The 25,707-nt window shown below is 41.9% G+C and overlaps 1 protein-coding gene across 5 annotated transcripts in view; it reads right to left on the reverse strand.

Annotated features, from left to right (window-relative positions):
* Positions 1–25,707, reverse strand: part of C2H2orf76 (chromosome 2 C2orf76 homolog) — a 106,585-nt gene that overhangs the window by 44,223 nt on the left and 36,655 nt on the right.

A 25,707-nucleotide genomic window follows, 5' to 3' on the forward strand; every position in this document is an offset into this window, starting at 1 on the left:
TAATTGAATGGTCTTGAATTAAAAATAGTATTTTTCCTTTAAAATAAAGGATTCATTGTATAATCTTATTTTGTGGCTTGAGAGCTTAAATTAAATCTTTTGGAAATTCCATTATTAGCTGCTACGCTATTTGTTATTAAATCTGGTTTTACAGGGCTTCCCCAAAATTCTGACCCTAAAATTTACCAAATAATGGCAGTTTAGCAAGACATCTACAAAATTACAATTTAAAATTTACTGAGATACCTAATAAAGAATCTCTCTCAAGAAAGGGATAGCATAAAAGACTCTAGGAACTTCCCCTGTGGTCTAGTGATTAAGAATCCATTGCAAGAATCCCTTGCAATGCAGGGGACGCAGGTGTGATCCCTGGTGGGGGAACTATGATTCCACATGCCGAGGAGCAACTAAATCCTGCAGTTACTGAGCCCACTCACTCTAGAGCCTGCAAGCCACAACTGGAGAGCCCCCACCACAACGAAGATCCTGCATGCTACAACTAGGACCTGAAGCAACCAAATAAATACATAAATACATTTAAAAAAGAAAGAAAATAACGACTCCATATTTTAGAGGCAGGGTTAACAGGTTTGTGAAAATTATGACCAATTTCTTCCTTCTCTCACTTAGCCCCCAAAACAACAAAGAAGCTCTCCAAAACACACTACACACACACACACACACACACACACACACGGAAGCCCTATAATTCAGTACACACATACACACACACAGACAGAAGCCCTACAATGAAGTCCAAATTCCTAAAGAGTTCAGAGCCGGACAAATCAAACTTAATTATTGACTCTACTTCTCAGCCCGAACATATAGTTGGATCTCAATAAATAGTAGCTGCTTTTATCAAGGGTCTACTTGGGATTAAACAGGTTTGGGCATAAAGACAGCTCATGTAGGCAGCAAACAAAGATACAAGATTCCCAGGTGCAATGAAATAAATTATGTAAATGGACTAACGAAAGAGGCCAAGCAAGCTAGCACATGTATGCCTTATGAAACTTTTATAACTGTAGGCTTTTTTTTCCACTTTAAAAAAAGCTGCCCCATATGCTGTACTTAAATAGCTGAAGTTTTCAATTTAAAACTCCAAATGTGCATTGCTGTCTAATTTATTAACAATGTATTGTCATCTTCATCAGAAATTTGTAGTAATTTATACTCAGTAACTAAGCCATATTAGCTACTATTAGAATGAGGCCATTATTTAATTTGTCTCAAGGACTGTGGGAAATCTATGTTGTTAGTTTAGGGAGCCAGACATACTGAAGAGACAGCTTGGAATGCAAGTATTACAAATTATAAGTGTGATGTTTTCCCAGAAGGTTTGACCTACTTTTAAAAAATGAATCTGATCAAGTTTAAAAGGTATCCTTCAAATGAAGGGACAGAGAAAGCAAAAGCAAAAATTTAGAGGTAAATTAACAAAACATATTCAAAAACAAGAAAAAAGGTGTGAATAAATGAAATGATAGACCATGTTCTTAACTATGAAAGCTCAGAGTTGTAAAGAAATAATTCTCCCTAAATTAATCTATAAATTAAATAAAATCCCCATCAAAATGTAACAGGGTGGTCTGGACTTAAAACAAGTATTTCTAATCTAGAAGAAAATGCTTGTGAACTTAGCAAAGTCATAAAAGAAAAAAAAAAGAAAAGAGAGAGACAGAGAGACCAGCAGTACCATAAATTAGGTGACACTGCTGCTGCTGCTGTTGCTAAGTCGCTTCAGTCGCGTCCGACTCTGTGCGACCCCAGAGACAGCAGCCCACCAGGCTCCCCTGACCCTGGGATTCTCCAGGCAAGAACACTGGAGTGGGTTGCCATTTCCTTCTCCAATGCATGAAAGTGAAAAGTGAAAGTGAATTCGCTCAGTCGTGTCCGACTCTTAGCGACCCCATGGACTGCAGCCCACCAGGCTCCTCCGTCCATGGGATTTTCCAGGCAAGAGTACTGGAGTGGGGTGCCATTACCTTCTCCGTATGTGACACTGAAGACTGACAAATCAGTAGAAGAGAATAGAAAACTCCGAAAAGACTCAAGATTCAAGAATTTAGTATAAAAATGGCATTTCACATTTGTGGGGAAAAGACACCTTAATCAATGGCATTAGGAAAACTGGTCAGACATTTAGAAAAAGGTAATTCTGGATCCTTACTTCATGTCTTATACAAAATAAACTATATGTAGAACAAATATTTAAACTAAACTGTAAAATCACAGGAAGGCATCAAAAAATAGGTATAAACTTTTATAATCTTAAGGTAGAAAAGACCTTTCTAAGCAAATAAAAATCAGCAACCACCAAGGAAAAGGCTGACAGATATAGCAAAAAAAAAAAAATTATAAGAAAAGACAAATGTCTTTATAGAAACATGGATAAAGGTAATCAATGAGCAATAGGCTAAATCTTTAAGTCAATATTACTGGTAACTATAGAACTGAAAAATAGAAATAGTAAGATACTGATTAGCCAAAGATTGGTAAATATATTTCAATTAAAAACTGGCCACACCAGTGTTGGCAAGGATATAGAAAAATAAATATTTTACATACTCTTGTCAAGAACATTAAATGATAGACTTTCTGGAGAGGAGTGGGATAACCAATATCAAAATTTTTAATTTGCCTACCTTTTGACATGACAATTTTCATTCTACTAATTTACCCGGAGAAGACAATCACATCAAATATTTAAAAATCCATGAGATAATAATGATTTTTTTTAAGTCGATTAGTCACTTGGGAAGCTAAAGGAGCACTTATTTGTTTTCCTGAAAACTGGCTTACCAAGGTAGGGAACAGGGCATTGAAAATGAGAAAAATAATCAGATTCTTATACAGTTTGTATTTTAAGATTACCAAATAGCTGATGAAAAGTTTTTTCTTTAAAGAAGAATGACAGCTAAAAAGCCCTGAAGGAATGACAGAATTTAAAAATTATGATTTACATAAATATCAAAATGGCTAAAATAAAAACAATGATAACACCAAATACTGGTGAGGGTATAGAGAAACTAATCTTTCACTCACTACTGATGGAAATGCAAAATGGTACAGCCACTCTAGAAAAAAATACGATAATTTCTTACAAAACACATGCTTATCATAGACCTAGCAAATGCACTCTTGAGCATTTATGGCAGAGAAATGAAAACTTATGTTCACACAAAAAACCTATATATAAATGCTCATAGTATATCCATGTTTAATACCCCCAAACTGGAAACAACCCAAACATCCTTCAACATGTGAGTGGTTAAACCAAGTGTGGTACATTCATATCATGAAACACTGGGGAATAAAAAAGAAAAAACTACTGATACACATAACAATTTTGATAGATCTTAAGGGAATTAAATTGAAAAGAAAAATCAATCTCAGAAGGTTACATACTGCATAGTTCCATTATACATCATTCTTTTTTAACAGTAGACTTTTACTTGTTTGTGTATTTTCGGCTGTTCTGGATCTTCACTGCTGCACATGGGCCTTCCCTAGCTGTGGCAAGCAGGGGCTACTCTCTAGTAGCAGTGCACAGCTACTCACTGCAGTGGTGTCTCTTGTTGCAGAGCATGGGCGGTAGGGCACCTGGGCTTAGTTGCCCTATGGCATGTGAAATCTTCCCAGACCAGGGATCAAATCCATGCCCTCTGCATCAGAAGATGGATTCTTAACCATTAGACAACCAGGGGAGTCCTGTATGTCATTCTTGTAATGACAAAAGTATAGAAACGGAGAATAATTAGTGTCCCTGGGGTTAGCAAGGAGGGAAGGAGGTGGCTCTGGCTATAAAAGGGTAACAAAAGAGATCCTTGTGATGGCAAGTTTCTAATTCTTGACCATGATGTTATCCACACTTATCTACACATGTGATAAAATTGCCTAAAACCAAATACACGTGCACATGCACACAAGCCTACAGAAGAAGATGTAAAACTAGTGACATGTGAATATGGTCCATGGATTGTATCAACATCAATTCCCTAGATGTGATTAATATAAGACCACCATGACACAGGATGTCACCCTTGGGGAAAGCTGGATGAGGGGCAGAAAGGATCACTGGTATTATTTCTTATAACTGCATGTGACTCTGCAATTAGCTTAAAATAAAAAGTTGCTAAAGGCCATCATTTTGGAAACCCTAATGAAGTAATGAAAGTAGGCATTGGAGAAGGCAATGGCACCCCACTCCAGTACTCTTGCCTGGAAAATCCCATGGATGGAGGAGCCTGGTAGGCTGCAGTCCATGGGGTCGCTAAGAGTCAGACACGACTTAGTGACTTCACTTTCACTTTTCACTTTCATGCATTGGAGAAGGAATTGGCAACCCACTCCAGTGTTCTTGCCTGGAGAATCCCAGGGACGGGGGAGCCTGGTGGGCTGCCGTCTATGGGGTCGCACAGAGTCAGACACACTGGAGTGACTTAGCAGCAGCAGTAACTTCTCCCCTGGAGAAGGAAATAGCAACCCACTCCAGTATCCTTACCTGGAGAATCCCATGGACAGAGGAGCCTGATAGGCTATAGTCCGTGGGGTCGCAAAGAGTTGGACATGACTGAGTGACTTTTTACTTTTACTTTTTACTTAGTAGCTACATAACATCCAGCTAAAGATTGGCAGGCAGGTATTTAGAATAGGGCAGAATGGTGGGATGTGACTTGTGAGATTACATTATAAAAAGATTATGGCACTGTCTTGGTGTCGTTCTCTCACTGTCTCTAGGGTAACTCATGCAGGGGGTGAGGGTGAGGTACCAGGTGGGAACAGCAGTCCCCAAGGAGCCAGGCCCTCAGTCCATCATCAACCTGCTTGAAGAGCTGAAGCCTCCCCCAGCAACCACATACAGAAGCTTGTAAGGGGAGCCCTTCCAATCAGGGCTTCATATTAAACCGCCTTCTCCAACCACCAGCTTGACTGCAACTCTGTGAAAGGCCTCGAACCAGAGGCATCCAGCTAGGGCAAGCCTGAATTCCTGACCCACAGGAGTGAGATAATAAATGTTTGATGTCTTCAAAAAAAAAAAAAAAAGAAAGTAGGCAGTGATCATAAAGGGGTGACAAAACCATTAGGTAAAAGATTGATGGGAAACTTTAGAATGGATACTTCAGGGGCTAAACTTAGTAATCCAACTTAACAAATGAATCCAACTTAACAAATGAATTAAGCCTCTGGATCTAACTCCCAGTTTAGGGGTTATGACAGTGTCTGCAAGAACAAGTTAAATGACACCATAAGGAGGTCATCAGTAGACTGTGGAAACTCTACTGAATAAATGACTTGTTTTCTTCAACAAATAATTAGCATGCAATACATAGAAGGGGAGGAAGGTTATAAACTAAGAGACTTAAAAGAGATACATCAGCTAATGTTTAGATCATGCATGGATCTTAATCTGCGTAATACTAGAAGATATTAGGAATCAATATCAATTCTGTTTATTTAATATTATTATGCTCGTGAGTCTAACTTAAAAGACTGAGGTATATAGGTAAAATGATACTATGACTGGTACTTGCTTTCAATTATTCTTGACGGAGGAAAAAGAATTATGGATGTGTAGATTGAAAAAAAAAGTAGAACACTGGTAACTGCTGAAGTTGAATGTACATGGGACCTTATCATACTACACAGTTCTTAGATGCTTGAAGTTTTTTAATAATAAAATCATTTTAAGAAAAGATAAATGTACAAAAATGTACATTCAAGGAAGATTTTTTCCACTGATGTGCTTCTAATAGTTTATAAAAATTAGAATTCAATGAAGTAACTGAATTCATCAATTGAATCAATTGAGTTCATCAATGAAGTAAATTATGTCATGCCATAAAATGAAATCCCTTGCAGCCATTAAAGGGTGAAATGAATCCACAGATATTAACTTTAAAAGATGGCTATTCCAATCCCAAAGAAAGGCAATGCCAAAGAATGCTCAAACTACCGCACAATTGCACTCATCTCACACGTTAGTAAAGTAATGCTTAAAATTCTCCAAGCCAGGCTTCAGCAATATGTGAACCGTGAACTTCGTGATGTGCAAGCTGGTTTCAGAAAAGGCAGAGGAACCAGAGATCAAATTGCCAACATCTGCTGAATCATGGAAAAAGCAAGAGAGTTCCAGAGAAACATCTATTTCTGCTTTATTGACTATGCCAAAGCCTTTGACTGTGTGGATCACAACAAACTGTGGAAAATTCTGAAAGAGATGGGAATACCAGACCACCTGATCTGCCTCTTGAGAAATCTGTATGCAGGTCAGGAAGCAACAGTTAGAACTGGACATGGAACAATAGATTGGTTCCAAATAGGAAAAGGAGTACGTCAAGGCTGTATATTGTCACCCTGCTTATTTAACTTATATGCAGAGTACATCATGAGAAACGCTGGACTGGAAGAAACACAAGCTGGAATCAAGATTGCAGGGAGAAATATCAATAACCTCAGATATGCAGATGCCACCACCCTTATGGCAGAAAGTGAAGAGGAACTCAAAAGCCTCTTGATGAAGGTGAAAGTGGAGAGTGAAAAAGTTGGCTTAAAGCTCAACATTCAGAAAACAAAGATCATGGCATCCGGTCCCACCACTTCATGGGAAATAGATGGGGAAACAGTGGAAACAGTGGCAGACTTTATTTTTCTGGGCTCCAAAATCACTGCAGATGGTGACTGCAGCCATCAAATTAAAAAACGCTTACTCCTTGGAAGGACAGTTATGATCAACCTAGATAACATATTCAAAAGCAGAGACATTACTTTGCCAACAAAGGTTCGTCTAGTCAAGGCTATGGTTTTTCCTGTGGTCATGTATGGATGTGAGAGTTGGACTGTGAAGAAGGCTGAGCGCCAAAGAATTGATGCTTTTGAACTGTGGTGTTGGAGAAGACTCTTGAGAGTCCCTTGGACTGCAAGGAGATCCAACCAGTCCATTCTGAAGATCAGCCCTGGGATTTCTTTGGAAGGAATGATGCTAAAGCTGAAACTCCAGTACTTTGGCCACCTCATGTGAAGAGTTGACTCATTGGAAAAGACTCTGATGCTGGGAGGGATTGGGGGCAAGAGGAGAAGGGGACGCCAGAGGATGAGATGGCTGGATGGCATCACTGACTTGATGGACATGAGTCTGAGTGAACTCCAGGAATTGGTGATGGACAGGGAGGCCTGGCGTGCTATAATTCATGGGGTCACAAAGAGTCAGATACAACTGAGTGACTGATCTGATCTGATCTGATCTGATGAAATACTAGTGAATGAAAAAATAAGTTAGAAAACCATGGGTGTATGGTGTCTGCATAAGATCAGAGACAGGTTCAGAGCAGCATTGACCAAAATGTTCACAGTAGCTATGAATGGTAGAAATCCCAGAGACTGTTACTTGTTTTATAAATTTTTAATATTTCTTGATGTTTTAAGAATGAGTATGTGTTTTGAAATTAGGCTAATTTCTCTGTATACTTACATTTTCACTTTTCTGAGGTATGTGGTATACATCAACAAAAAGTTATTTTTAAACTAAGGTATTTCTATTTCCTTTAAGAAAAAAGAGCTTACTGAGCAAAGGCAAACAAAACAGAACTTAGCAAATACTGGAAAGGACAGAGAGGGTCAGAAACTTAGTTATATTACTGATATGTATTGAAGGATACCAACTATTGATAAATCCAGAAAGTATTACTCAGCAGTCAAGAAGCACTAGAAACAGGTCACATGCCCAAGATGAGTTTACACTTGTCTAAGAAGCACAAAAGGCCTTCCATACTCAGCCCCTCCCTGCTCCTCTGATGGTATTTGTCACCACCACAACCCACTTTGTACATATTACACCAGCAGTAATGTCAGCCCATAATTTTCCACACACATCAGGCCGTTCCCAAGCCCCTGCCACACCTTTCCACCCCAGCTTTTCTCCAAACTCCCTTTGTCTCTCCACTCTTCACCTTACTACAAAGGCAAGCCTCCAAAACCCAGCCTGGCACCATGCTCCAGGACAGCATCACAATACTTTCTCCTCTGCCCCAACTCAGCTAAAGGCCCTCTGTCCACCCACAGCACCTGACCACGTCATACTGCAGTCATCTGTTATGGCTTGTTTTTGTACCAAAGCAACATATGTGTCATGAGGCACGTCCAAGCCCCCATCAGTGTCTGGATAACTGCAATGCTGAGGAACACCTGAATTCCTGACACAGTCCAGCACTACAGACATGGTTATTGTTGTTTAGTTGCTCAGTTGTGTCTGACTCTTTGCAGCCCCATGGACTGTAGCCTACCAAGCTCCTCTGTCCATGGGATTCTCCAGGCAAGACTCCTGGAGCAGGTTGCCATTTCCTCCTCCAGGGGATCTTCCTGACCCAGGGATCAAACCCACATCTCCTGCACTACAGGAGGATTCTCTACCGCAGAGCCACTAGAGAAGCACTCAGGTACCTATGAGTTTTTTCCAGGGTCTATGAAAATGCTTGAGATCTGAAGAAAAAACTTTCTGCTCTAGAACATGAAATTTTAAAAAAATCAAATTTAACATTTAAGTAACTACAACACAAGTAACATTTCAACAGCAATTCAACTCTACTTATAAATCTTAGATTTAATACAGGATACAAGACCATTTTCTACAATGTAGGGAGGGGATTTGAAAAGTAACAGTGCCTAGGGCTTAGGAAGGCTTCCCTGGTGGCTGAGACGCTAAAGCGTCTGTCTGCAATGCAGGAGACCGGGTTCGATCCCTGGGTTGGGAAAATCCCCTGGAGAAGGAAATGGCAGCCCACTCCAGTATTCTTGCCTGGAAAATCCCACGGACGGCGGAGCCTAGTAGGCTACTGTCCATGGGGTCGCAAAGAGTCGGACATGACTGAGCGACTTCACTTCACTTCAGGGCGTAGGAAGGTCTTTAAACTTCCCTGCCTTAGAAACCTGTTCTGGCTGGTACCTTACCTAGCTGGTTTGGGATAATGAAGAAAAACCCATGACCATAGCCAAGCAAAACTCTTAAAAAACAAAGAAACAAACAAAGCAAGCACAAAACCCACAGAGGAAGGCCCTCACGAGGAGCTCCCACATCCCACGTCCCTGCACCATCAGAGCCAAGAACGGATGCAGTCCAATATCCTCCCCTCCTGGACCAGTGTCATAGGTCAGGTCGGAGCTGCGTTTCATGGCCCAGACTGCAGCAGCACAAAAAAGGAAGGTGGAAAGTCAGGATGGAGTGGTCAGGGAAAGCCAAGCCAAGCTGCCAGCCAGGTTCCCTAACCATCCAATGGCTCTCATGCCAGAGCTGATGCCTCTCCCTGAGGCAAAGCTCTGAGCTGATAAGTTGTAAACTAGCTAGGGCGCTGAGCTGAGATGAAAGTGCACAGCCCAGCATTAACATAAACACCAAACACACATATGCCTAAAATACTTGACTGATGATCTCTATCAGTTCAACAAAATAAAATAAAATAACTACAGCTGATTCTAGTTACTTGCAGTGGATGCTGTCTGTAAAGTGGTCTCAAACACTGAACTCATGAATACTAGACCAGTGCTCCAGGGGAAATATAGAGTCAGGTTCTGGGACACCTGTTTCCTCTAGTCACAATGTTCATTAACTGGTAAATACATAACCTTGTTTTATGTGCATTTCTGTTTAAAGACACCTTATTTGATATATACTGTACACTGCTGATTCATAGATTTTAAACTCACAGCCAGGAGTATTAGAAGATGCCTGAACAAAGTTTGCAAAACACACATGTTTTCTAAGGCACACACAGACAGCAAGATATTTGGGGGCCATTTTAAAGTGACATCACCAACAAACAACCATGAAAATGTGAAAAGCATGGCATTAAACGAAGCACAATGTGGACACCTGTTTACAATATGAACTGAAACAAGAAGGCAGCAAGTTGCCTCATTTCACCTCAGGTGGCAATGTGAATTTTGTTGATTCAAATGTGTCACAGCCCTGCAGACTGGAGAATGACCAAGAAAGTACCTGGGTATTGCTTTGGGGGTTGCAAGTAAATTTTAGTGAGTAGGCAAATCACAAATACACAGTCTGTGAATAACAAGGATTGACTGCATTACAATTAAAAAAAAAAAGTATATGTGTTTTCCGGGTTTCCCTGATAACTCAATTGGTAAAGAATCCATCTGCAATGCAGGAGACCCCGGTTCGATTCCTGGGTGGAGAAGATCCACTGGAGAAAGGATAGCTACTCACTCCAGTATTCTTGGCCTTTACTCGTGGCTCAGCTGGTAAAGAATCCACCTGCAATGAGGGAGACCTGGGTTCGATCCCTGGGTTGGGAAGATCCCCTGGAGAAGGGAAAGGCTACCCACTCCAGTATTCTGGCCTGGAGAATTCCATGGACTATACAGTCCACGGTGTCGCAAAGAGCTGGACACGACTGAGCAACTTTCACTTTCACGTGCTTTGCAGTATATGAAGAAAGCACACTCTTCACTTTTTGTCAGAGAATGGAAGAGAATCCAAATGTCCTTGAGAGTTAAAAGCTTTTTTTAAAAAACTTTTTATTCTGTACTGGCGTATAGCCGATTAACAATGTTGTGATAATTTCAGGTGAAGGGACTCAGCCATACACATACATGTAAAGAATCAGAAGTTTTAAGTGTAGAAAAGCACTCACCATTCAGGCAGTTAGCATTCAGATTTTATAATCACCAGGAAGGAGAAAGGGTGTACATAACTTGAAATTTAACAGATTCCTAAGGTGAATCACTTTGAAAAACTAAAATATTTTGTAGTTATATCTACCCCCTAAATTTAAGTACTGTAAAAACAAAATTGTCATAATACCAAGTTTGCTTTAAAACTTGTCTTACCCATATGAAAAAGGTACAGCTTTCAAAAAACTAATGTTCTAAGCACATACAAAAAACATGTATTACACTAAATGCTTAATTTTCCTCTAGATTTAGGAACTAATAAAACACAGCAAAGAGTTAATCTGCCTTCCTTTTGAAACAAATCAATAAAAAGAAGAAATACAGTTTATTGTTCTTTTATATGAGGAAACTAAACTGGCATAAAAGTAGGAAAAAGAAGAGTACTGCTAAGATGAAAATTACTCAATATGCAAGCGAGTTTGACAATGATTCTGAAGAAAATAAACACATGTACTACTAAATATCACCCAAATATGTGATTTTACCCCTAGAAAAAGTTGTTTGAGGCCAAAGAGAGGGGAGAAAACCTACATTCTTTTTTCCTTTAATGTTTTTGCCTTTTTTTTTTTAATTGGAGAATAACTGCTTTACAATGTTGTGTTGGTTTCTTCTAAACAACTTGAATCAGTCATAATTATATACACACACCCTCCCTCCAGTGTTCCCCTCCCCGGTTCCATCGCACCCCTCCAGGAGGTCACAGAGCTCTCGGCTGGACTCCCTGTGTTATATAATGGCTTCCCACTAGTTATCTATTTTACACATGATAGTGTATATATGGTACGTGTAAGAATTGATGCTTTCAAATTGTGGTGCTGGAAAAGACTCCTGAGAGTCCCCTGGACTTCTAAGAGATCAAACCAGTCAATCCTAAAGGAAATCAGTCCTGAATATTCATTGGAAGGACTGATGCTGAAGCTGAAACTCCAATACTTTGGCCACCTGATGGGAAGAGCCGACTCATTGAAAAAGACCCTGATGCTGGGAAAGACTAAAGGCAAAAGGAAAAGGGGGCAGCAGAGGAAGAGATGGTTAGACAGCATCACTGACTCAATAGCCATGAATCGGAGCAAACTCTGGGAGACAGCCAAGGACAGAGACTGGCATGCTGCAGTCCATGGGGTCACAATGAGTCAGACACAACTTAGCGACTGAACAACAACAAAGTGTATACATGTAAATGCTATTTTCTCCATTCATCCTATACTCTCCTTCCTCTGCTATGCCCCTATGTCCGTTCTCTACATTTGCATCTCCATTCCTTCCCTGTAAGTAGGTTCATGAGTATATGCTTTAATATATGATATTTGCTTTTTACTTTCTGACTTAACCTCACTGTGTTTAACAAGCTCTGGGTTCATTCACCTCACTACAACTGACCTACATTCTTTATACTATTCTTAAAAATACTGAACACCTAGCACACTGTTAAATAGGTGAATGAGAAATGTTCACCTTTTAAAGAGAACATAACCTTGGCAAATTAGTAAGTTTATATAAAATTCCAATTTAACTGAAGTTGATAAGAATGACAAATTATAATCAAGGCAATTATTTTAGACTATGCCTAAAATGTTAATTCCATTCTAATCTATTCCAGCCTACTTTAAAAGTGTAATTATTTTTAAACTCATAAATAAAGAACAAAATTTTATTCTAAAAATAGACCTTGGTAAAAATGAAATACCAAAAACTAGTCATTATAATAAAAAGAAAAAAGTTAACAGAAATTTGCTTTAAATATTTTCAAAAGTATAATTTTTAAGATCATAAGCGAAAACTTTTTAGAATAGGTCCATGAGAGAATCAAATAAACATGTGAAAACCTCCTAGCCTTTTTCTTCCAAATGTTTAGTTGTATAATTCAAATCAAAACATTACTATATTAGAAAAATCAGTTCATTCATCTTTCAGTGACAGAAAACTTTTGAAAAAGAGATTTTCAATGTATTAACTTATGAAAGACTTTAAAGTCTTTGACCTCAGCCATTTTTTAGATAGGTCAGAAAAATAAAATCTCCAGATGTTTAAAATAACACAAAAGGTGTAAGACAAATAATTAGCTAAATTAAGGCTTCCCTTATGGCTCAGTGGTAAAGAATCTGCCTGCCAATACAGGAGACATGGGTTCAATCCTTGGGAGGTGAAGATCCCCTGGAGAAAGAAATGGTAACCCATTCCACTATTTTTGCCTGGGAAATCCCATGAACAGAAGAGCCTGGCAGGCTACAGTCCATGGGGTCGATAAAGTCAGACATAGTTTAGTTTAGAGACTAAACAACAAATATTAGCTAAATCAGATGATTATGCAAATAATTCTCATACTGTAACTGCTTCACTGTAAGATGACATTAGCAGCTAGCCTTTTCAGAGAAAGAGTCATGGTCAATTCTAATAAGTAAACTCTTGCTGTTTACCCTGAGTGTATCACTCACTGACAAATCAACACCTACAATTCCACAGACCTGCCTTTATGACCTTTGATTTGGGGCAAATACACAAAATCATAATCTGGTTTCTCTGCTCAAGGACGAAAACAAAACTCTCAGAGAACTATCTATTCTGGACAGTTGAGTTTTCCAAAGGGTTTAAGAGTTAACCATTTGGTAAAAATATTTCACGCCATCCTTCCTGTTTGTAACAAGGTACATGGAATACCAATTCGATTTTTCTTGATACACAATCATCAGTGAGAATGTCAATCCTTACACAGTGTGTTGGAGATACTTCATGGTGCTCTCACACTTCTGCACACCTTGTGAGCAGAGGCACTGGCTGCTCTAGCTCTCAAATACTCTTTTCAAGGATGTGTACAGAGCAAACAGTCCAGGAAGATAGATATTCTCCCCCTCCAGAATAGAGAGCGGTTGTGTTTCCTGTCTGCCGCTGCTGATGCTGCTGCATCACTTCAGTCGTGTCCAACTCTGTGCGACCCCAGAGACAGCAGCCAACCAGGCTCCGCCGTCCCTGGGATTCTCCAGGCAAGAACACTGGAGTGGGTTGCCATTTCCTTCTCCAATGCATGAAAGTGAAAAGGGAAAGTGAAGTCACTCAGTCGTGTCTGACTTCAGCAATCCCATGGACTGCAGCCTACCAGGCTCCTCCGTCCATGGGATTTTCCAGGCAAAAGTACTGGAGTGGGGTGCCATTGCCCTCTCCGTGTTTCCTATCTAGTATAACAAAAACAATGATTCCCTCTGGACTAAGGTTGGGTAGGCTCGCAATAGTTCTTTAAAAATATTGCAATATTTGGATTACCTAAATTCAGGGTTCTACAGCTGTGGACTCATGGGACTAAAAAATATTGCAATATTTGGATTACCTAAATTCAGGGTTCTACAGCTGTGGACTCATGGGACAAAAGGAAATGACACAGACAGGGAGCTCATGCTGTTGACTGTGCTGATATACAGTCCCTTGTCTCAGAACCAGGAGTCCCATGTCTTCTGCCAGCATCCAGGAAACTGACAGGCTGACTTGCTAGCTTCCAAGTTGGGTAAAATCTCAAGACTCTTCACAGTTAGGTGACAAGGATGGGATGCTGGCAGAAACATGGCTTTCTGGAACAGAAAAGACAAGGGTCCCATGGGTTTAGGGTACACAAGAAGATTCCCTGGGATCCAGTAACAAAGGTTCTTCTCCAAGTGATGGGTGTGGGGGTGTTAGGGCTAATTAACCTTAGAGGACAAGCAGCAAAAGGTAGGACTGAAACAACCTGCCCACCTTTTGTTGTTGCTCACTCTCCCTTGAGTGGGAGGAGGAAGGGATATTACTGAGGCAGTGAAGCACAAGCCCCTGACTCCAGATGGGAAGCCAAGTGGCTGCAGCTATTGAGTAGAGTCCTCAGAGCTGAAACAGATTATGTCATCAGTGAGGACGCAGAGCTTTTGGATAACTGAAAAATTTATTAAGTTGAGCCATGTTTAGTCACCAAGCCATATGAAACTAAAGATAAGTGGGGCTTCCCAGGTGGCGCTAGTGGTAAAGAACTTGCCTGCCAGTGCAGGAGACGTAAGAGAAACAGGTTCAGTCCCTGGGTCGGGAAGATCCCCTGGAGGAGGGCATGGCAACCCACTCCAGTATTCTTGCCTGGAGAATCCCATGGACAGAGAAGCCTGGTAGGACAGAGAAGCCTGTGTCCATGAGGTCACAGAGAGTTGGACACGACTGAAGCGACTTAGCGCACACACACACACACACACATACACACGCTTACTGGCACAAAGCTCCTCTATCCCTTTGTAACCCTGATCCTGCCCTGTGCCTTCTACCCTGACCTCTGCTTTTAGGAGAATCATCAGGGGTGGCCTGAGGCCTCTCTGCTCCCAAGAGAGACTGAAGACCTGACATACCCAAGCATACTGGAGAACTCCAAGGAAAGGAGGGACTCAAATATCTGTGGCTCTGTGGATACAGGCACCCACGTCACTGTGCTACTTGGCCCTGTGCAGGAAGAGGTACTCAGATTCAGCTAACAGAATCTGGACAAGATTCACAATGGGAGAGGAAAACTAACACGATGTAGCAGATGGGTGCTTCAGGCCAATTCAAAGTACTGCTGTTGTTTCTACATCTGATTGTACAAATGATGCTTGTATATCCTTAATACTTCCCCATCCACAGTGCCAGAGGAGATTCTTCCCCATGAGGAAGAGCTATAGATAAATGCTAGTGAGAGAAGCTCCCCTGCTGTGTATCATCAGTGAGTGGGTCAAGACAACATGTAATTGCCCTACCCATTGATGTTCAAAGTTTTCAATATATAAAAGATGTCCTGTTGGCTGGCAAATCAGACACCTCAGTCTCCACGGTCCTGCCTGTGCTGTTACCACACCTCTGCCAGCCAAATCCAGGGCCCTACTCAACAAGTAAAGTTTCCTGGGATTATGTGGGTGGATTCACAATGCCCAAGCCCTTTGGTGATCAAGGAACAACAGCTGCCTCCTCAGCCTCCCACCACCAAAGAGAAAGCCTAGCACCTTGCTACACTCTTTGGGTACTGGAGACAGTATATGCCTGGGGTGGCTCATCGTGGCCAAGCTGAGCTACAGTCCCCAGAATGCACAAGGGATATTCTCTCCAGAATGTCAGAGGAAGAAAGGGGCAGTGATCATTTTGTAGCATATTCATTTTGTAGACATAATTAAAGTCCATAATCAGCTGGCCTTAAATTAATCAAAAGGGAGATTTTCCTGGGAGGGCCTGACTTAATCAGTTAGAAGCCCTTTAGGAGGACTTCCCTGGTGGCTCAGGCAGTAAAGAATCTGCCTGCAATGCAGGAGACCTGGGTTGGATCCATGGGTTGGGAAGATCCCCTGGAGGAGGGCATGGCAACCCATTCCAGTATTCTTGCCTGAAGAATCCCATGGACTGAGAAGCCTGGTGGGCTACGGTCCATGGAGTTGCAAAGAGTTGGACACAACTGAGCAACTAAGCACAGCACAGGACATAGGCATCCCTGAGCTCAAAGAGTCCAAACTACAGTGAGGCCTGCGCTTGCTCTCCCTCCCCCTGGGTCCTCCCTCCTGACCGCTGCCTGGGACCACGAGCCTTGGTTGGTGTCTGTGGGGTCCAGTCTGCTCCTCATGGGCCCTTCCTGACTGCTGGCCTCTGGATTTCCAACCTGCTTATCCAGTCCCCACCATGGAGTAAGTCAATTCCGTGTGTATGTGTGTGTGTCTGTGTATTTTGTCCCTACTGGTTCTGCTGCTTCTCCAGTTGAACCCTGATTGATACAGTCCTCACATGGACACTCTACATGGTCTTTTAACCTACAAGGCAGCATCCTGAGTGGTGCCCAAATCAATTGACTGCATCAAAAGTGGTCCAACAAGCTGCCCTACATGTCTAACTTTGGTTCCCACAACCCAACGACCTCGTTGAGGTACCAGTCTCTGTGGCTGATGATTTTGCAAACTACAGCCTCTAGCAAAGGGAGACAGCCTCCATTCGGAGGCAATCCTTTGTGTTTGGGGCTCCTCACCTCCTTGACACAGCTACTGACTCAGCAGGACACTCTGTTCACCGAGGTTGCCCTAAATGCCTGGACTTAGTTCACGGATGGTTTGGCTAAGCTCAAACCCAGCAGTGTCCACGGGCTTGGAATGTGACACACAGATTTTTGTGGAGGTGAAGGGAGGGAATTAACCTCATCATTGAAGAACAGAACAACTTGTACCCCAGGAGATACGAGTGGGAAGGATCATTCCCTAACAATCTTTCATCTTTCCAAACTGCCCCGGAGCAGTTCACGTGAAGCAAAACACCCTGACAAGCTTCCCCAAAATTGGTATAAGCACTTCAAATTTAATTGACTCCTAAATTTGCCACCCCTGACAGATGGCTCTGACCCCAATGTGATCACTGTTACCAAGAAAACAAGTGTCTTAGAACATCTGTCCCAGCTCCTGTACTTCTCATACAAGACATCTGTCCACACCTCCAGACATCTTCTCCACCCCATTTCCACAGCCACTGCTCAGCATGTCATGTAACAGACAATGACACTCAGCAAGCAACCTAAACAAACAAGACAGACTGACTGCCGGCCCTCATGCAGTACCTCCAAAAACAAGGCCTAAATGCAATAATGTGAACCCAAGTGATACATTTGGGTTGAGCAGGTCAAGGGTCATACTGGAGGCCCTGATAACCTATGTGTTCCGAACCACGTGAGTACCAGTTGCAAACTGTAAAGAAATTTTTTTCCAGGGATACCAAATGCACCTCCAGGCCTGTGACTGGTTGTATGCGTGAATGTGTATGTGTGTATGCGTGCACATGCACACCACTTGCCTCTCTCCCAAAAAACAGGTCTAAGAACACACATGAGTAAGATCTCAGATGACCAGCAACTAGATTAGAGGTAGCAATCTCTCCAAAAGAGCTCTAGGGAACTCAGGAAAGCTTCTAGGAGGGTTAACTATCTTAAGTAGACCCTATGGACAGTTTCCCCCACAGTGAGCCATCCAATCAGAAAGGGTGGTTTGAAATCCATCCCCAGCTTAAGCTAAAGCGATAAGTAACACCACGTCATCCTGCAGGTTAGCAAGGGTCACTCACTGGCCAGCATGGCTATGGGTGGCAGACTCTAGACTCCTGCCTTTTGCCCAGGGTAAAGTCTCTGCCAAGGCTAATACAAGCTGCTGCACCTGGATTGATGTCCAGTACCCAGAGGGAAGATCAATACAGAAACTTAAAGAGAAAGGGCCCTGGTTTTTCAAGGCCCATGGTTGGTTTCTGGGATTTGCTCAGGACCCTGGTGGTATGGTGGAGGGCGATACAGCAGGTTCCCCTAATCCTGCTGCTTGGAGTCTTACTGACAGTAGTCCTAATGAAATGCTGTCTGAGATGAACAGAACTGATTTAGTCCCAGCCTGTCAGTAGATTAACCAGCCTGGCTGAGAGAGTGGCATACTCAGAGGAAAATTCACTGGAATATGCTATAGAAATGAGGAGTGGCTCTTGCCATGCGTGCTAAGTCACTTCAGTCATGTCTGACTCTTTGTGACCCCATGGACTGTAGCTACTAGGCTCCTCTGTCCATGGGATTCTCCAGGCAAGAATACTGGAGTGGGTTGCCCCTTCTTCAGGGGATCTTCCCGATCCAGGGATCAAACTGCATTCCTTAGATCTTCTGCACTGGCAAGCGGGTTCTTTACCACCAGTACCACTTGGGAGTGGCTCCTAGCCAGAGACAATTTTCTATGAGTCTGAGTTTCTGCATATCTTACTGAGCAGAAGCACTGGCGGCCTTTGTTCTCAGCTATCTTTTCTCAGGATATCTATATAGTCTATGGCCTTGGAAGATAGTATCTGCCCCCAGCATAGGGCTGGTATGTTTACTCTGCTGATCCAATTCCCCACCTCCCATTCTCTCTTCAATCTATTCTAAAGAAGACTTTAGAATAAAGGTTCCTAATATTGTACAGGAGTCGGTGATCAAAACCATCCCCAAGAAAAAGAAATGCAAAAAGGCAAAATGGTTGTCTGAGGAGGCCTTACAAATAGCTTAGAAAGAAGTGAAAGGCAAAAAGAGAAAAGGAAATTTATATGTTCATCTGAATGCAGAGTTCCAAAGAATTGCAAGGAGACATAAGAAAGCCTTGCTCAGTGATCAATGCAAATAAAGGAAAACAATAGAATGGGAAAGACTAGAGATCTCTTCAAGCAAATAAGAGCTACCAATGGAACACTTCATGCAAAGATGGGGACAGAAATGGTAGGGACCTAACAGAAGCAGAAGATATTAAGCAAGAATATAGGATATTAGGAAGAATATACAGAACAACTACACAAAAAAAGATCTTAATGACCCAGATAACCATGATGGTGTGATCACTCACCTAGAGCCAGACATCCTGGAATGCAAAGTCAAGTGGGCATTAGGAAGCATCATTACCAACAAAGTTAGTGGAGGTGATGGAATTCCAGTTGAGCAATTTCAAATCCTAAAAGATGATGCTGTGAAACTGCTGCACTCAATATGCCAGCAAATTTGGAAAACTCAGCAGTGGCCACAGGACTGGAAAAGATCAGTTTTCATTCCAATCCCAAAGAAAGGCAATGCCAAAGAATGTTCAAACTGTTACAAAATTGTACTCATCTCACACACTAGCAAAGATATGCTCAAAATTCTCCAAGCTAGGCTTCAACAGTACACAAACTGAGAACTTCCAGATTTAGAAAAGGCAGAGGAACCAGATATCAAATTGTCAACATTCGTTCCATCATTGGAAAAGCAAGAGAGTTCCAGAAAAACATCTACTTCTGCTTTATTGACTATGCCAAAGCCTTTGATTGTGTGGATCACAGTAAACTGTGGAAAATTCTTCAAGAGATGGGAATACCAGATCACCTTACCTCCCTCCTGAGAAATCTGTATGCAGATCAAGAAGCAACAGTTAGAACCAGACATGGAACAATGGACTGGTTCCAAATTGGGAAAGGAATACGTCAAGGCTGTATATTGTCACCTTGCTTATTTAACTTATATGTAGAGTACATCATGAGAAACGCTGGGCTGGAGGAAGCACAAGCTGGAATCAAGATTGCCAGGAGAAATAGTAATAACCTCAGATATGCAGATGACACCACCCTTTTGGCAGAAAGTGAACAGGAACTAAACAGCCTCTGATGAAAGTGAAAGAGGAGAGTAAAAAATCTGGCTTAAAACTCAACATTTAAAAAATGAAGATCATGGCATCAGTCTCAGCATTTCATGGCAAATAGATGGGAAAACAATGGAAATAGTGACAAACTTTATTTTCTTGGGCTCCAAAATCACTGCAGACGATGTCCACAGCCATGAAATTAAAAGACACTTGCTCCTTGGAAGAAAAGGTATGACCAACCTAGATAGCATATTCAAAAGCAGAGACATTACTTTGCCAACAAAGGTCCGTCTAGTCAAAGCTATGGTTTTTCCAGTAGTCATGTATGGATGTGAGAGTTGGACCATAAAGAAGGCTGAGTGCCAAAGAATTGATGCTTTTGAACTGTGATGTGGGAGAAGACTCTTGAGAGTCCCTTGGACTGCAAGGAGATCCAACCAACCAATCCTAAAGGAAATCAGTCCTGAATATCATTGGAAAGACTGATGCTGAAGCTCCAATACTTTGGCCATCTGATGTGAAGAACTGACTCATTGGAAAAGACCCTGATGCTCAGAGAGACTGAAGACAGGAAGAGAAGGGGGCAACAGAGGATGAGGTGGTTGGATGGCATCACCGACTTGATAGACATGAGTTTGAGCAAGCTCTGGAAGTTGGTGATGGACTGGGAAGCATGGCATGCTGCAGTCCATGGGGTCGCAAAGAGTCAGACATGACTGAGTGACTGAACTGAATAGAACTGAAAGACTTTGCACTCACCCCTCAGTTAAAATAGCAGAGGTCAGATCCACTGAATACATTTCTCTCCTTTTCTTCATATCCCTTTGATCACACTCAACTTCTTAGAAGCACTCAACAGAGCTGAAGAACCTGCTCATCCTTGTCTGCCTCTCTCCAGCTGTCTATTACTGCACTTTTCCTTTCTGAGATCTTCTCCAGGCTCCTCTCCTCTCTGAGACCTTGAAATGTTACTGCTCCTCTGACCATTCTCTCAAATACATTTCCAGACCTAAGTTCAAAACTCAGACATCAGTGGGCTACTTAAATCCTCTAGTTAGTTATCACCCCAGGCATTTAACATATCCCAAACTGAACCTGGCAGTTAAATCTGACCTCAACTCCTAGTCCTAAATTCCCCATCTCAGTCAATTACACTGAGTTACTCAAGCCATCAGCAGAGCATTCCTCCTTCCCTACTCTTTAGCTAACCCAGCAAATCTTCTCAGCTCTTTCCCCAAAACTTATCTTGAATTTCCCCATTTCTCTCCACCTCCATTACACTAGTCTAAGCCTCCACTCTCACTGTCTCTACTGAAATAATAGAAACTGGTCTTGGTCCCAATACCAGTCCAGTTCTCTCAATCCATGTGACATATAGCAGCAGGAGTGATCTCCATAATATGTAAATCTGAATATGTCTCCCCTGCTTAAAATTCTTCACAGGCTCCCCAGAGCCCCTAAAGGAAAGAAGTGAACTCATCATTACGCCAGCTAGTCCCTGCATGGTTTGGCCCTAGATACCATCTCCCCCTATGCCACTGCTCAACAATTACACTGGTCCTCCTTTGGTTCTTCCAATACATCCAGCTTTCTGAATTATTCCAGAAACTAGACAACAGGTTGTTCTCTAGCTTGAAACATTCTTGCTTTTTCTAAAACTGGATCCTCCCTATCAGGAGGACCTTTTCTGACTGACTCAGCTCCACTTATTATTCCTTTGCTCTGTTTTCCCCTACTATAGAACAATAATGCTTGAAGAAGAGCACTTGTTTTTAATACCAATTCATTTATTTCTGATTTTTAGGTGAATGTTCTTGTGGGTATTACTGTGTTCTCCCTAAAAAGACAAGTTGACAACCTAATACCTACCCCTTCCTCAGAATGTGACCTTACTTGTAAATGCAGTTGCTGAAGATGCAACTCATTAAGGTGAGGTCATACTGGGATAGGCTGGGCCTCATATCCAATACAACTAGCATCCTTATGAAAGCAGAGGGCCTTGTAAAGACAAGCACACAAGAAGACCACCATATGAAGATGGGGGACTGAAGTGATGCCTCTACGAGCCAAGGAATGCTTGGGGCTACCAGAAAATAAGAGAGAGACAAGGAACAGATTCTCTCTCACAATCTTCACAAGGAATCAGGCTTGCTCATTGATTTTGGACTTCTGGCCCCCAGAACTATGGGACAATAAATATCTGTTGTTTGAAGTCTCCCAGCTTACGATACTTTGCTATAGCAACCCTAAGAGACTAACACAAATGCCAAATTGCAAAGACATATATAGAAGTGAAAGGTGTTCTTACAGAGGGAGGCAGTGGATAAAGGGGGATGAATGACAGTTTTAACATTTGTCTGCTTCAACTAAAACTTTCATTTTTGAAAGTAACCTAATTATTAAAATATGAACAACAGGAGTTCCCTGGTGGTCCAGGAGTTATGAATCAGCACTTGCACTGCAGGGGGCATGATTTGGATCCCTGGTCCAGGGAACTAAGATCCTCCATGCTGCATGGTGCAGTAAAAAAAAAATACATATGAGCCACAATGACAGTGAAACCTCACTACACAGAAATGTCATGACTTATAGGAAATACATATACATTTGGTCCTCATCCACAGTTCCTGCTCACAGTTTCCAAATCTCTTAGAATCTCCTGAACAATGGAATGGAATTTGGTCTCTCACCCTCAGTTTCTGAAAACCACTCCAGGGAAGGTGACTTTTGGGGTCTACACAAAGGTGGGGGCTGTGTTAGGAAAACTAACTTTCAGTCCCACCCTGTGCTGGAAGTTGAATCGATCACCACTGGCCAGTGATTTAGTTAATCATAACCATGTAATGAAGCCTCCATAAACAACTCCAAAGGACAGCTTTTTGGATCTTTTTCAGAGATCTTCCATGTTGGGGAACCAGAACACTCCACATGCCCCCATGCTCAGCTTCATCAGCCATGACAACAGAAGTCCCTTTGTAGGACCTCAACCCATGTATCTTGTCTGACTGTTGATGTATATCCTTTAATATCCGTTTATAATAAGTTGGTAATCTAGTGAGTAAACAGGTTTTCCTGAGTTCTGTGAGCTCTTCTAACAAGCTAATTGAACCCCAAGAGGGAGTTGTGGGAACCTCTGATTTACAGCCAATTGATCAGAAGTATGGGCTGCAACCTAGACTTGCAGCTGGCATCCTGAATTGGAGGGGTCAACAGAACCTCCAATCTGTAGCTGGTCAAAAGCACAGATAACAACTTGTGTGACTGGCCTCTGAAGTGGAGGGCAAACTTGTGCAACTGAGCCCTTTGTCTATGGAATCTGATTCTATCTGGACAGGTACTGTCAGAACTGAATTGAATTTGTGGATACCCTCCTAGCATCAAGAACCGCTTGTTGATGTGGGGAAGCCTCCATATATGTACACTGGAATTGAGTCTAGGAACCCAATTCAACAAGCCCCTCCCCCGCCACCAAAAAAAATCTCTATTATTACACCAATCCGTATTAAATGGCACTGCAAACAGTTCCTGAAAAACTACAATGGAGTCAATAAAGAAAAGTCACAGATTCCTCAATCTCAACTCTATGATCATTTATAACAAGGACTGGGGCAAGTTATCCCTAATTTTGTTATGAATATGCTTCAAGGTTTTTGCTTTAACAAAGTGCATTAAGGATGATAATAATAGCTACTTGGAATGTGCTAAACGCTTTAGAAATATCATTAGGTTCAGATCAGTCGTTTAGTCATGTCTGACTCTTTACGACCCCATGAACCGCAGTACGTCAGTCAGGCTTCCTGTCTATCACCAACTCCCGGAGACCACCCAAACCCATGTCCATTGTGTTGGTGATGCCATCCAACCATCTCATCCTCTGTCATCCCCTTCCACTCCTGCCCTCAATCTTTCCCAGCATCAGGGTCTTTTCAAATGAGTCAGCTATTTGCATCAGGTGGCCAAAGTACTGGAGTTTCAGCTTCAACATCAGTCCTTCCAATAAACAATGATCTTTAGGATGGACTGGTTGGATCTCCTTGCAGTCCAAGGGACTCTCAAGAGTCTTCTCCAACACTACAGTTCAAAAGCATCAATTCTTCGGCACTCAGCTTTCTTTATAGTCCAACTCTCACATCCATAAGACTACCAGAAAAACCACAGCCTTAACTAGACGGACCTTTGTTGGCAAAGTAATGTCTCTGCTTTTTAATATGCTGTCTAGGTTGGTCATAACTTTCCTTCCAAGGAGCAAGCATCTTTTAATTTCATGGCTGCAGTCACTATCTGCAGTGATTTTGGAGCCCAAAAAAATAAAGTCAGCCACTGTTTCCCCATCTATTTCCCATGAAGTGATGGGACCAGATGCCATGATCTTCATTTTCTGAATGTTGAGCTTTAAGTCAACTGTTTCACTCTCCTCTTTCACTTTCATCAAGAGGCTCTTTAGTTCTTCAATTTCTGCCATAAGGGTGGTGTCATCTGGATATCTGAGGGTATCGCTATTTTTCCTGGCAATCTTGATTCCAGCTTGTCCTTCATCCAGCCCAGCATTTCTCATGATGAACTCTGTATAGAAGTTAAATAAGCAGGGTGACAATATTCAGCCTTGACGTACTCCTTTTCCTATTTGGAAACAGTGTGCTGTTCCATGTCCAGTTCTAACTGTTGCTTCCTGATCTGCATATAGGTTTCTCAAGAGGCAGGTCAGGTGGTCTGGTATTCCCAGCTCTTTCAGAATTTTCCACAGTTTATTGTGATCCACACAGTCAAAGGCTTTGGCATAGTCAATAAACCAGAAATAGATGTTTTTCTGGAATGCTCTTGTTTTTTCAATGATCCAGCGGATGTTGGCAATTCGATCTCTGGTTCCTCTGCCTTTTCTAAAACCAGCTTGAACATCTGTAAGTTCACGGTTCATGAACTGCTGAAGCCTGGCTTGGAGAATTTTGAGCATTACTTTACTAGCGTGTGAGATGAGTGCAATTGTGCGGTAGTTTGAATATTCTTTGGCATTGCCTTTGGGACTGGAATGAAAACTGACCTTTTCCAGTCCTGTGGCCACTGGTGAGTTTTCCAAATTTGCTGGCATATTGAGTGCAGCAGTTTCACAGCATCATCTTCCAGGATTTGAAATAGCTCAATTGGAATTCCATCACCTCCACTAGCTTTGTTCGTAGTGATGATTCCTAAGGCCCACCTGACTTCACATTCCAGGATGTCTGGCTCTAGGTGAGTGTGAGTGATCACACCATCATGGTTATCTTGGTCGTGAAATGCAGTAAGCCAGGCTTTCTTCCTGCTACAAGATTTAATGCGATCGCGACGGTTTGTGGGCTTGCTTATCCTGGAAATAGCAGCTTTAATAACCACAATTGCTTCTGTTACTGTGGCAGCAATATCATTGACTCAACAAGTGCATACTGCCCAATATGTTGATACCATGTCTAAAAATGTTTCTCTAACTCTAGCAACACAGGAAGCTATAGATAGAAAGTTGGAGATGAGGGTAGATGCCTTGGAAGAGGCAATAATGCATATTGGGACTGAGTTACAGGCTTTAAAAGTGAAAATGGTTCTGTCTTGCCACACTGATTACCGGTGGATATGCGTGACATGTTTGAAGGTGAATGAGACAGATTATGAATGGGAAAAAATCAAAAATCATATCTCAGGTGTTTGGAACAGCTCTGACATTGGCCTGGACTTAGGGAAACTTCATAATCAAATATAGACCCTGGAACACTCTCAACTGGATTTTACCGCCGCTGGAGCAGCTAATGACTTTTTTCACACTTTCTCTAACTTCATTTCAGGAAAAAACATTCTGTCTAATCTGTTGGTGCTTTAATTTTGCTTCTCATAATCATTCTTCCTTGTATTGTCAGGATTCTTCAGCAGAACATTCAGA

The sequence above is a fragment of the Bos taurus genome, chromosome 2, assembly GCF_002263795.3.
Source record: "Bos taurus isolate L1 Dominette 01449 registration number 42190680 breed Hereford chromosome 2, ARS-UCD2.0, whole genome shotgun sequence".
Lineage (NCBI taxonomy): Eukaryota > Metazoa > Chordata > Mammalia > Artiodactyla > Bovidae > Bos > Bos taurus.